The 14242-nt window shown below is 42.0% G+C and overlaps 1 protein-coding gene across 2 annotated transcripts in view; it reads right to left on the reverse strand.

Annotated features, from left to right (window-relative positions):
• SARNP (SAP domain containing ribonucleoprotein) overlaps positions 1-14242 on the reverse strand; it is a 52373-nt gene that overhangs the window by 8294 nt on the left and 29837 nt on the right. The gene's annotated exons all lie outside the window — the stretch shown is intronic.

Raw genomic sequence — 14242 nt, forward strand, 5'->3', positions numbered from 1 at the left:
GTTGCAAGGCAAATGATATTTGGAAAGAGGATCAGATTTAAGGTTAAAGTGTAGCACAACAGTAACTCAGCAAAACCACAGTCTTCTCCATCAGGTACTATTAACCACCTTCTCTTTCTGGGACCCTAAAAAAAAAAACTATGCTGTCAGGCTTTAACTGATATCAACATCCCTAACAATTAATGAATACAAAAACAGATATCTATATAAGGTAATGTCCAAGGGAACTGAGCAAGGATCCGACCTCTAACTCTGTAGATCAAATTCCAGGTACTCTAAAGGCCCCTGAGGAATTGGCTTCACTGAATTACACAACATCAGCTTCTATCAACACTGTCAATAACACTGAAACCATAAAATTAAACCATTCATCCACTAGTCATTCAAATAACCACTGAGAGCCTACTTTGGGTCAGGCACTGTTTTCTGGCATTGGGAATAGAGAGATGAATAAGACAAAAATCTTTAACCTCACAGGGCTTATGAATTCACAACTGAATGACTATAAAGATGTGTGCCATTGTTCATTACATTACTGCATATTGAGGACTCATGGGGAAATTTTCTTTCTGATTCCCAGACCCCAAATAATTATGCTTTTGCTGAACAACTTGTTAGTTTTACCTTTTGAAAATCACTGTAAACAGTACAATTGTGTTTTCCTGTTTCTACTGACTGCTATAAAGTTTGGAGCAAAATGTGTGGTCTGTCCCTGGCAAGTGGTTTTGAAAGTATTTCTATTAGAAAGGAGAGGCCAGAAGTATTGAGGTGAGAGAGAAACATGAGATCAAGAGATGGAGATCAGGGAATTTCCTGGTGGTCCAGTGGTTAGGACTTGGGACTTTCACTGCCAAGGCCTGTGGTTCAATCCCTGTTCGGGGAACTAAGGTCCGGCAAACTGTGTGGTGTGGCACGGCAAAAAAAAAAAGAGAGAGGGAGGGGGGGGAGGGGGGGAGGGGGGGAGGGGGGGAGAGATGGAGATCAAACACCCAGATCCAGAGGTAGAAACTTAGAAGACAAGATGACATAAAGTTAGTCACAAGGTTGGTGCTGGTCCTTTAAGAACTTATTCCTCTCCAAATACAATGGAATTAATTTTTTTAAAAAAACAAAAAAACCCAAAACAACCTCAGTGCCCCAAGAAGGAAAAGGAGAGGGAATGGAAGTACAAAGTTATAGCTCAAAATTTTAAATTAAGGAAGGGCTCTTGTCAGTGGTTTCCATGGCATATACACTGTAGCCAGGAATTAAGTCCCAAGTGGAAGATCAGCTGCAACAAGTGGCAGTGTGAATATCACACAGATGCTTTCTAAAGTGATTGCCTCTTTTTATAGCAAAGAGTACCATAGATAAAATCTCTACCCAGGGACTTCCTTGGTGGTCCAGTGGGTAAGACTCCATACTCCCAATGCAGGGGGCCCGGGTTCGATCCCTGGTCAGGGAACTAGATCCCGCATGCCACAACTAAGGATCCCGTGTGCCGCAACTAAGACCCGGTGCAGCCTAAACAAATAAATAATTTTATAAAATAAATGAAATAAAATCTCTACCCAAAATGGAGTTCCAGCTTTACCTTCCAAACCCAACTTGTGTCTTCAAGATTCAAATTCAGGTGAACATTTTTCAAAACTTACTAATTTTATCCTGAATACAATAAAGAATACTGCTTCAAGCTTAGTGTGCTAGGGTTATTTGCTCTGCCAAAAGGAGTCTACTTTGATATAGTTAGCACCCCATGGGCTGTGCTAAAGCATTCACTTTTTTTTTTTAATAAATAAATTTATTTATTTATTTTCGGCTGCGTTGGGTCTTTGTTGCTGTGTGCGGGCTTTCTCTAGTTGCGGCGAGCGGGGGCTACTCTTCATTGTGGTGTGCGGGCTTCTCATGTGATGGCTTCTCTTGTTGCGGAGCACGGGCTCTAGGCGCGTGGGCTTCAGTAGTTGTGGCTCATGGGCACTCTTAGAGCACAGGCTCAGTAGTTGTGGCACACGAGCTTAGTTGCTCCGCAGTATGTGGGGGTCTTCCCAGACCAGGGCTCGAACCTGCATCCCCTGCATTGGCAGGCAGATTCTTAACCACTGCGCCACCAGGGAAGTCCTATTTATTTGTTTTTATTTTTGGCTGTGTTGGGTCGTTGTTGCTGTGCACGGGCTTTCTCCAGTTGTGGTGCGCGGGCTTCTCATTGCGGTGGCTTCTCTTGTTGCAGAGCATAGGCTGTAGGCTTGCAGGCTTCAGTAGTTGTGGTGCGTGGGCTCAGTAGTTGTGGCTTGCAGGCTCTTGAGCGCAGGCTCAGTAGTTGTGGTGCACGGGCCTGGTTGCTCCGGGGCATGTGGGATCTTACTGGGCCAGGGCTCCAACCCGTGTCCCTTGCATTAGCAGGCAGATTCTTAACTACTGTGCCACCAGGGAAGCCCAAGCATTCACCTTTTTCAATCTTATTACCAGTGCCACTCTGGATCACAGAGATAAACTAGGAGAAACAAAACAGTGACCCAAATGTAACCAGGCTTATGTAGGGAATTTGAACTCAGTAAATCCCAAAACACAAAGCAAGAGTATTTACTGAATTCAAATAAAAGATATCCTCACTGTTCTTATAGGAGACCAAAAGAATTAACCAAGCCAGGTATTTTTTCTGGTCAGTACAACGAGCTCACCCACACCATTCCTCCTTACACTATGTATGAGAAGCAGAAATTCCAATCTAAACAATTCAGTCAGAGATATCCTTACAAGTAGAAAGGGACATTTCAGGGAAGCTTAGGTACTGCTGAGTTGGAGTTGGCCCTTCTCCTATAGCTGTTTTAATGACTGAGCTACTGCCCACATCCAACACTGTTCAATGTGTAAGAGTCTCATATATATTCCCAACAGGACCTAAACCACGCCACTTTATTTATCCTACTTTAACAGTTATTTTCTCAGAAGTCTTTTCCCTGGAGTAATGGAAGAGAGGCTGATAGTGAGCTACGGATGATCAGTTTGCCAAAAAAAAAAAAAAAAACCCAAATAATTGCCTCCTTTTGTAATTGAATTACCATACTAAGATGTTAATAGTTCTCAGGCCAATTTGATTTTCCAAGGGAATGTAAGGTAAGAGTGAGGCAAAAAGGAAGACAGGGAGCCTTCTGGTGACTTTCCTGACTTTCACTGCCACGTGACTGATGGCAGGATGAAAAGCAGTGCCTGGGGGCTTTCAGGCAATGGTAGATTAATAATGACATGGCCTTGACTTCCCAGAGGTAAAGGTTATGAAACACTCCAGGGTGAGTGGGCTTCTAATTTCATACTCTCAGGGTGAATGACAGCAACTGATGGTTTTTCTCTCAGAAACACTTTAAAGCTTAAACACACAGCTGTCACCTCCCTGCCCCAGTTTCTGAAATTCATTTGAACATGTTTATTCCTCAGCATTTATGCCAGCCAGACCACAGAACACGAGGTGGTCCTAAAGACCAATGCACAGAGCCTAAGCAGGACTAAAGGTGAAGGACTGGACTAGCAGAGGGTCTAGTCCATCATCTTAGCACACACAGAGTAAAGAGATACTCTAATACTGCCACACATATACACATAACACACCTCCCAGTACAACAATCTTACCTACTCTCAACAATCTTTTAACTGTTGAGATCGGATTCAACCTTCTAGAGCCAGAAGGATGCCAGGAACTGTAAAGCAACACCAGAATTAGAGACTACCAGGAACTGTATCTCCGCCTATCTTTACAGTATTTGAAGCCCCAGTACACAGTCAGCTCAAACTCAAACACTCTTCTGAGTCACTAGCTCCCATCACTTCTTCTCTCTTGTCCAAATCAAGCTTCTTCCCCAACCCCCACTCTTGTCCAACCCCGGAGGAGGTCGTCTCGGTCTTGCTCTAGCTGACTGTAGGACAAAGCAAGGAAGGTGGAGGAAATGAAGGTTTCACACTTGAGACCCCTGGAAACCAAGTTTCTATTAAAAGTCCCCACCTCCCTCCCTTAAACGTCAGGAAGCTGCTGCTTTTAAGGATAAGCGATGCAGAGCTTGGCAGAAATGTCAAGTCAATAGAGGGAAGCTAAAACCTTCTGAGGGGAGGTGAATTCTGTCTTAGCCAAAATATACAGAGAATGAAGGACAACAGTTACCTGAGCGTTCAGAAATTTACAATGAGCGCTAGGAAAGCAGATTCTTTTCACCTGACATTTTAAAACGCAGATTTCTGGCTTCGCCCCAACCTAATAAATCTGAATCTCAAAAGGAAGAGCCTAGAGAACTGTAAGGGACCCCTGGTGACCCTTGTGTGCAGCAACAGTTGAGAATAATTGCAAATAGCTTCGAGACAGTTTAGACCAAAAAACCAAAACAAACAAACAAACCCCCACCCCACCCCCACAACAAAAAAACCCTCACAAAAACCCAATAGGCTGCTACTCCACTCCAACTTTCCCCCCAAAGCACTAGGGGCCTTCCAAAAAAGCTTATGCTTCCTACAAACAGGTTATCTCAGCTGCAGGAATGTGAAGGGGAAAAGAAAGCTATAAAGGAATCACAGCTGGCTCTAAGGCACACCTGTCTTGCTGCCTTCCTAGAATTCAAATAGAGGAACAGAAACTCTTTTACCAGGGGAGTTCAATACAGGAAGAACATGCCCAAGCAAGATCCGGGAACACCTCAGATACGTGGGGAAAAGAGAGAGGCAACCAGGTTCAAGCACACAAAGGTATTTTTTTTCTCTGTAGAACTGATATAGAGAAAGAGGGAGAGTATCAATAAAGTGGAGAACAGACAGGGGAACAGACGGCTTTTGTCTTAAGGCTCATGTGTTTTACTTGTACATATAGAGCACTAAACAGGTCCATCATATAAAACCTCTCATCTTGTGAGTCTGTTCGTTCATTTCCAGTTGCTCTTCCTCCTGAAACATTTCATACCCAAGATGAGCATGACAGTGAAAATTCTGAAACTGCCCCCCTCTACTCTACCTAAATAAACTCTTCACCCAATAAATACTTTCTGACATCCAGACACCAAGCATTTCAAATATAATCTCCTTCTCAATAAGATATCTTCATTGCTAGGGATTTAAAGATTCAATATGTGATATCAAATCCAAATGTGGAACCCTCTGAAAATACATTTCTATATCTGTCCTAACAATCTGCTCTGGGGATGAGAAGGTAAAAATGGATTAAAATACTATCTTTAAAAATATGAGAAAAGAATAGCAAAGGAAAAGGAAGGGAGGAAAGGAGTTAACATTTTCTAGATCTTAACAAGGGGCCTCAGATTTTATTAAAAACAGGGACTTTGCTAGTTTGCAAAAATCACTACCAAGTATCTTCCTATAAAACATCTCACGATCTGATGCCCTGTCTCATTCCCATTTGCAACTTCAAAATCTATAGGATTTTATTTGACCTGTTTCAGCTTTCAGGCATAAAAAGCAACTTTACTATTTTAGTGAGTACATAAGAGGATGAACTATCATGTTATTATTAAACCTTACTTGAACCAAACCCATATGTATTCTTTAAAATGTTACCTCTCCTTATCAGTATCAGCCTAACAAACAGTATTACTCAAGTATTAGTCTCTCAAGTATTAAAATACATCTTAAACATTCCTATACTGCTACTGCTCACATCGTGAGGAGCGTTTGAACACCAAAATTTCATACCCCCCAAAAAATTAATAACACAAACACAAACCAAAAAAACAACAAAAGAACACCCCACACTTTTTCCTCCCACACAGATTTTGAAGGATGGACAGACTTGGATTCAGAGGGTTAGCTCACATTTTACCATAGCTAGGGAGAGTATCTGGAGTGATCAGACAGATATTGCTCTGTTTAGAGAGCCAGCTAGCTACCTGTCACCTCAAAATTAGACATACAACTAGATATACAATCAGATATGATTTACAGGTGGGTTTTTAAAACTTTACATGCTAAGAGTCTAAGAGTGGCACTTTTTAAAAAACTGGCACTCAGGGACTATCCTGGAAGTCCAGTGGTTAAGACTCCATGCTTCCAATGCAGGGGGCACAGGTTCAATCCCCGGTTGGGGAACTAAGATCCCACATGCCGTGCAGCACAGCCAAAAAATTTAAAAAAAAAAATAAAAACTGGCACTCAGAGAATGACCCCACCCGAAGAACTTGGTTGGCAAAAACAGCTGAAGGTATTTAAAAGTAAAACAGACTTAACAGAATGCAGTATTCCCCTCCTTTTCCAGGGTATGTTTACTCTTGGGGCAAAGACTAAGGGGGACCACGGACAGGCATAAAACTTGTTTTTTATCGAAGTCATCAATTCTGACACGTTAGAAGAAGGAATGCAAAGACATTAGTGGGGGCGGGGTATCAAGCAGAGGAAACAGAAAAGAGAGTAAGTTTTTTTTCTTACTACAAACTTTTGTGCCTCTAGTTCTTTAGGTTCAAACTCAATGAATGAAATCAGAGAGAGAAAAATAAAATGAAATGGTACAAGATCCTAGTGGTCTCAACCACGTACCTTAGGGAAGTATAAACCCTCCATCACAAACTTCTCAAAGATCCAATTTACAGTGAACAGGGCAAAACACCAGCCACAAATGCTGATATAGCACCCAAAATTTTATCTTGCTTCCCCCAATTTTTAAAGTTTTTCCTCTGAAGTGGTCAATTTATATTCCTAACATTTCTTGTCCAACTTTTTTCTCAACCATGGCCAGGTAAAAAGTATGTGTTTGAGGTTTAGGGTATAGAGGGAGGGTAGAAGTTGAGCAAAGAAAAACCTGATTCCTATTTCTCTAGTTAAAATTAGAATCCATTTTCAACAGCCCTGGGCAGGAGAGAAAAATTCCATTCTGCCTCTTTGCTCTTCCAAATTCCTATAGCCAAGTGGTTCAACAGCATTTGAATGGCACACATAATGACATCATTGATTGGAATCATAATAGAATGGAGTGAGAAGAGCGGGTGTTGGGGGGGAAGTGGGAAGGGAGGGAGGTAAAGATGTATTTGTGTTACAGACAAAAGACAAGTTCTGTTCCTCAACAGGGACAAATGAAGAACCAGATGAAGGGATAAACTGAGGTCAGAGAGTTTTCCCTATTGTTTCCTCTTTAAACAGCTCCTTCACCACTCCCTCAAGGTTTGTTCCAATGGATGGGTATAGAAACAGCAGCGTATGTGTTTTTATCTTAGAGGAGGAGGTAGAAGAAAAAAAAAGCCAAATATTTATTTTCAAATTATTATGAATTAAGAAGGGGATTTAAAGGACTGGTTAGACTTTAGTTGGGCCCTAAAATGCTCTCAGAAATGCTGAGGACTATGTGGGGTTGGGTCTTGGCTTTTCTGAAATTCATCTTCTCTAATAGCCACTCTCAACTGCCATCTCTATGTACTATATAACCTGTTCTTATCGTCTTTTCTTGTTGGTTAATGTAAGTTAAAATAATACAATTTTTCAAGTGGAAGAAGCATTTTTGGGGAAAATGACAATCTAGGATGAAGGAGGAGGGGAGGGAAATTTTCCCCCAAAGCCCTTTATCAATGAAATACGATGACTGAGAGGATCTACACTGAAGTTTTTTCTATCTGCAATCCTACTACCTGCATTTTTCTTGGTCTCATGGGGCACCATGAGAAAAGGAAACAGAGAATTAAGTGTTGTCCTTGGCCTAAGTACCGCTGCTTGAATATATGTGGTTGGAAAGAACCCAAACCTACTCAGCATGCTACTTTTCCTGGGATCTAAATCTCCTACCTCTTTAAAAAATATTCTACCAAACTCCTCACCATAGCTTACAGTTCCTCAGGTCCTTACAGTTCCACGTTGACAATGTCCTATGCACAGTCCCACAGTTCTTCCTTTGGAACAGGTTCGTATATACATGCCTAAACTAGTTAACAAATCCCAATTATAGACCCTCTGAGAAGGCTGGTGACCAAATTTTTTTTTGTGGCCATGCCACGCAGCTTGCAGGATCTTAGTTCCTCGATCAGAGACTGAACCCGGGCCCCTGGCAGTGGAAGCTCAGAGTCCTAATGACTAGGCCAGTAGGGAATTCCCTCAACTTCTAAATCTATACTGTGGGGGCTTCACTGGAGGCGTAGTGGTTAAGAATCCGCCTGCCAGTGCAGGGGACACAGGTTCGAGCCCTGGTCCGGGAAGATCCCACATGCCATGGAGCAACTAGGCCCGTGCGTCACAACTACTGAGCCTGCGCTCTAGAGCACGCGAGCCACAACTACTGAGCCTGCGCGCTGCAACTACTGAAGCCCGCACACCTAGAGCCCATGCTCCGCAACAACAGAAGCCACCGCAATGAGAAGCCCGCGCAATGCAACAGAGTAGCCCCCGCTCAAAGCCCGCACGCAGCAACAAAGACCCAACACAGCCAAAAACGAATTAAATAATTTTAAAAACAGAAAGTAAATCTCTAGTGTGAACTTCCTTCTTTCCATATCCCACTGACTAACCTCTGTACCAAAACCCACTGCTGAAGGGAAGAAACATTCTTCATTTATTTCAGATGGTGGAAGGGAATCTCGATAGAAACAAATAGGCCTTCCAGAAGAGAGTGAATGGAGACAAGCCATAATGAAATTTGTGTGCTAGAACAGGGGTCCCCAATCCCTGGACCACGGACCAGTACCGGTCCACGGCCTGTCAGGAACTGGGCCGCACAGCAGGAGGTGAGCGGCGGGCTAGCGAGCAAAGCTTTATCTGCTGCTCCCCATCGCTCCCATCACCCCCTGAACCACCCCCACCCTCCCCCCACCCACACCCCCCTCGGCCGAGGAAAAATTGTCTTCCACGAAACCGGTCCCTGGTGCCAAAAAGGTTGGGGACCCGCTATGACAGAAGATACTTGTGCCCTCCTGTGCTTGGAACTGACTCTTTGTCCCAGCTTCCTCTTTGATATCTCAACACATTTCAGCGACAAGCTCCTCAAAAACAATAGGTCCAATGTCTCTCTCACTCTGAAGTGGTCCATCCCCAACAAATGGTGAGCAAAAATATACAATTATATGAAAGGTTCATGAAACTAATCACTGCAGCCACCCAATACTCTTTTAGTTACCAGCCTCAGCAATAAGAAGATAGTCAGTGGAGGAATATTTAATTTGTTTTCAACCTTTTTATCAATATATTCTAACACTGTGTATCACAGAACATTCATCAGGGAAGAAAACTGGCAAAAAGCACGAACATGGAAAAAGTAGCCTTTAGGGTTTACAGGCCCCTTAAGATAACTCATTAGGACAGTTACCTATATGAAGAACTACAAGTAGGGAAAACTCAGTAATATCCTAGTAGAGAAGTAAGGAAGATGTACTAATGTCAACATTTACTACTACTAATCAAGAATCAAGAAGCAGTAACACATGCCCCTCACATTCTCGGGAAGGGAGAAAAGTATAAACCACACTCCAGTTTTCTGCTTAGTGCCTGGGCCTGGTGTTTTTGTTTGTGTTTCTTTGTAATACTTACCTAGCTGGATTTCCTGTAACTTCCTCAAGTATCAAGTTTCACTTTCCCAAATGTGTCAATGTTTGAAAATAAACAAATGAAAAAAACAATTCATGCAAATTAGCTACATCAGTTAACAATACATCTCTAAGCCCAGACCTAGTTTCTACCAAAACTAATGTCCTATGACCATCATATATTAACTGAGCTGGCTTCCCATCTATTTCCCTTACCCATTCCTTTTAGAGATGAATTTCTTATGTGCCAGGCCAAGTCCTCCACCAAGAGGACTGACCCAAACACTACTTCTCTTGGGAGGCATGGAAAACTGACAGAGAAAAAAAAAACAACCAGTTAAGCACAAGACTGAAAACTTAGCTGGTGATCAATCAGAACCAACCAGGCACAGGTTATTTATCTGGGTTTTGTTTTGTTTGAGGGGCTGGGAGGTTTCTCAGCCCACTGTCACTATGAAGCTTATAGGAGAAAAGGCATGCCATTCTATCCTCAAATAGTCGAAAGAGTTGGAGGGGACAATTTACAGCCTCTTGTGTAAAAAAATGTCCATAAATGCCAGTGCCATTCTTTGCCCTGTCACTTCCCATTATCCTAAACCAACAGGATTCTATTTACTGAGACTTGAGCTGGAAACATGAACAGACAGGTCTTTTTCTTGGGCAGGGGGAGAGAGGGAAGATGGTTGGGGGGGGCACATTTCTTGAAGTTTCTGTGTACTGCCTAATGTGTACAGTATGCTAGTGGAGCTGAAAAGTGAAATATATAAGCAGTCATGCAAAAGTTAGCCAAGGAAGAATAGCAGAAATTCGATACCCTCAAATTTATAATATGCTGAAGCCATATATCTAAAATATGAAGAGGAGATGGTCAGATTGTGACAGTTAAAAAAAAAAATCTGGGGGCTTCCCTGGTGGCGCAGTGGTTGAGAATCTGCCTGCTAATGCAGGGGACACGGGTTCGAGCTCTGGTCTGGGAAGATACCACACGCCGCGGAGCAACTAGCCCCGTGAGCCACAACTACTGAGTCTGCGCGTCTGGAGCCTGTGCTCCGCAACAAGAGAGGCCACGATAATGAGAGGCCTGTGCACAGAGATGAAGAGTGGCCCCCTCTCGCCGCAACTAGAGAATGCCCTCGCACAGAAACGAAGGCCCAACACAGCCAAAAATAAATAAATAAATAAATAAAAATTAAAAAAAAAAAATCTGTCACATACACTACGGCTCACTCCTCTCACACCATTCTCTCTCTTTATCATTTCCACTGGTATGCAGCGGATTCTACTGAGGAGAAACCATGATGCAATGAGGGCCTTAAGCTGGATCAAGCAAACACAAACTCCATGCAATGAGGTGACAGAGAGTGGGTCTCTCTCATTGCCCCTTTTAGGATACTAGGATGAAGAAGAGGTTTCTTCACATCACCTGTTAACCTCCACTATTTGCACCATATCTAACCGAATAAAATCTGTGCCTGGACAACTGTAAGACTTAAAGACAGATGACCAAATTACACAGGAGGAGGCTATACTGGAACCCAGGACCCCAGGATGAGGTGGACATAATTGTGCTGCTCTGGCTGTTCCATAAATACAAATTTAATCATATCACTAACCTCTGGCCAAGCCAATACTAGGTTGCAAATCATCTCTGGTGATAGAGAACTGTTAAACACAGGACTCCGAACAAAGCAACTCTTACTGAGAACGCAGCCAGTTGCAATTTCATGATTTGGGTCTAGAACACTAAGTTCTAGAAAAAAAGTTACTTGAAAAAAAGAACAGTTCCTCTGCTTATCTCTTATGCCCTTTCCTCCAATTTCTCTCCTCCTACAAATTCACTCTGAAACTGCTTATATTCTACAAGTACTAAAAAACTCTGGGCTATGGAAACAGTGATCCAAACAGGTGGTCTGATAAGATTTCTATTCTACTTCCAAGTATGAAAGCTGTGTGGGAGATATAAGCTGGACTTGAGTTGTCCAATACACATGTGGCTACTTAAATTTAAAATAAGTAAAAATTCAGTTCCTAGTCACACTAGCTATTGTGTGACTATACTGATCATTAGCCGCATGTGACTACTGATCACATTTCAGGTGATCAATAACCACATGTGGCTAATGACTAGTGTATAGGTATACCTTGTTTCATTGTGCTTCGACTTGTACTTCACAGATATTGTACTTTTCACAAACTGAAGGTCTGCAGCAACCCTATGTTGAGCAAGTCTACTGGAGCCATTCTTCCAACAGCATTTGCTCAGTTCATGTCTGTGTCACATTTTCGTAATTCTTGCAACATTTCAAACTTTTTCACCGTTATTATATGTGTTATGACGATCTGTGATCAGTGATCTTTGATGTTACTACTGTAATTGTTTGGGGGCACCACAAACCATGCCCATAAAAGACAGAGAACTTAATCAATAAATATGTGTGCTCTGACTGCTCCACCAACCGGCCGTTCCCATCTCTCTCCCTCTTCTCAGGCCTCCCTATTTCCTGAGACACAACAATACGGAAATGAGGCCAATTAATAACCCTACAATGGTGTTTAACTGTTCAAGTGAAAGGAAGAGTTGTACATCTCTCACTTTAAATCAAAAGCTAGAAAGGCATGTCAAAAGCTGAGAGAGGCCAAAAGCTAGGCCTCTTGTACCAAACAGTTAGCCAAGATGTGAATGCAAAGAAAAAGTCCTTGAAGGAAATTAAAAGTGCTACTGCAAGGAACTTTAGAAAGAGAAGAGAAACAGCCTTATTGCTAATGTGAAAAAAAGTTTAAGTGGTCTGGATAGAAGATCAAACCAGCCATAACATTCCCTTAAATCAAAGCCTAATCCAGAGGAAAGTGCTAACTCTCTTCAATTCTATGAAGGCTGCTGACAGAGGTGAGAAAGCTGCAAAAGTCTGAAGCTAGCAGAGCTTGGTTCCTGAGGTTTAAGGAAAGAAGCCACTTCCATAACATAGAGGTGTAAGGTGAAGCAGCAAGTGCTGATGTAGAAGCTGCAGCAAGTTGTCCAGATCTAGTTAAGATAATTAATGAAGGTGGCTACACCAAACAACAGATTTTCAATATAGATGAAACAGCCTTACATTGGAAGAAGGTGCCATCTAGGACTTTCACAGCTAGAGAGGAGAGGTTAATGCCTGGCTTCAAAGCTTCAAAGGACAGGCTGACTCCCTTGTTAGGGGCTAATGCAGCTGGTGACTTTAAGTTGGAGCTAATGCTCATTTACCATTCCGAAAATCCTAGGGCTCTGCCTGTGTTCTATAAATGGAACAACAAAGCCTGGATGACAGCGCGTCTGCTTACAACATGGTTTACTGAATATTTTAAGCCTACTGTTGAGACATATTGCTCAGAAAAAAAGATTCCTTTCAAAGTATTACTACTCACTGACAATGCACCTGGTCACCACCCAAGAGCTCTGACGGAGATGTACAGTGAGATTAATGTTGTTTCCACTCCTTCTAACACAACATCCCTTCTGCAGCCTACGGATCAAGGAGTAATTTCAACTTTCAAATCTTATTATTTAAGAAATACTTTTCATAAGGCCACACGTAGTGATTCCTTTGATGGATCTGGGCAAAGCAAATTGAAAACCTTCTGGAAAGGATTCACCATTCTGGATGCCATTAAGAACATCTGTGATTCATGGAGAGAGGTAAAAAAAAAATCAACATTAACAGGAGTTTGGAAAGAGTTGATTCCAACCCTCATGGATGACTTTGAGGGGTTCAAGACTTCAGTAGAGGAAGTAACTGCAGATGTGGTGCAAACAGCTAAAGAACTAGAATTAGAAGTGGAGCCTGAAGATGGGACTGAATTGCTACGATTCATGGTAAAACTTGAACGGATGAGGAGCTGCTTACAGATGAGCAAAGACAGTGATTTCCTGAGATGGAATATACTCCTGGAGAAGATGCTGTGAATATTGCTGAAATGACAACAAAGAATTTAGAATGTTACATAAACTTAATTGATAAAGCAGCAGCCAGGTTTGAAAGGATTGACTCCAATTCTGAAAGAACTTACTGTAGGTAAGATGATATCAAACAGCATTGCATGTTACAGAGAAATAATTTGTGAAAGGAAGAGTCAGTCAATCAACGTGGCAAACTTCATTGTTTTTTGGGGTTTTTTTGCGGTACACGGGCCTCTCACTGTTGTGGCCTCTCCCATTGCGGAGCACAGGCTCCAGACGCACAGGCTCAGCGGCCATGGCTCACGGGCCTAGCCGCTCTGTGGCACGTGGGATCTTCCTGGACCAGGGCACGAACCCGTGTCCCCTGCATCGGCAGGCGGACTCTCAGCCACTGCACCACCAGGGAAGCCCCATTGTTGTTTTATTTTAAGAAGTTGCCTAGGAAACACATTTGTCTAGAACTCCACACAGCATATGATTTATATTTACTACATATATATTAAACTACATATAATATTTCCTTCATTTTGTACAACTCCTGGACAAAGATGATTTATTTTATATAGTTCTAAATTAATTTTATAATGTAATTTATATATCTGTCCCATCCTTAATTCTACTTCAAGTGATTTTGTAATGCAAAGTAATTTGGAGAATCTATTAATTATGTGAAAGTAACATTCAGGAACAAGGAATAGATATAATATTTCTATACACTGCATTTTGTACTAAATTTAGGAAGGAACTGAAACATCTTTTTTCGTATATAAAGCTGAATTTTTAAAAATAAATAATAAGCATAAATTATCTTACAACACAATTATTTCAGCTGCATCTTAGTCACTCCTTGGCA

This window comes from Orcinus orca, chromosome 11, assembly GCF_937001465.1.
Source record: "Orcinus orca chromosome 11, mOrcOrc1.1, whole genome shotgun sequence".
NCBI classification, from domain to species: domain Eukaryota; kingdom Metazoa; phylum Chordata; class Mammalia; order Artiodactyla; family Delphinidae; genus Orcinus; species Orcinus orca.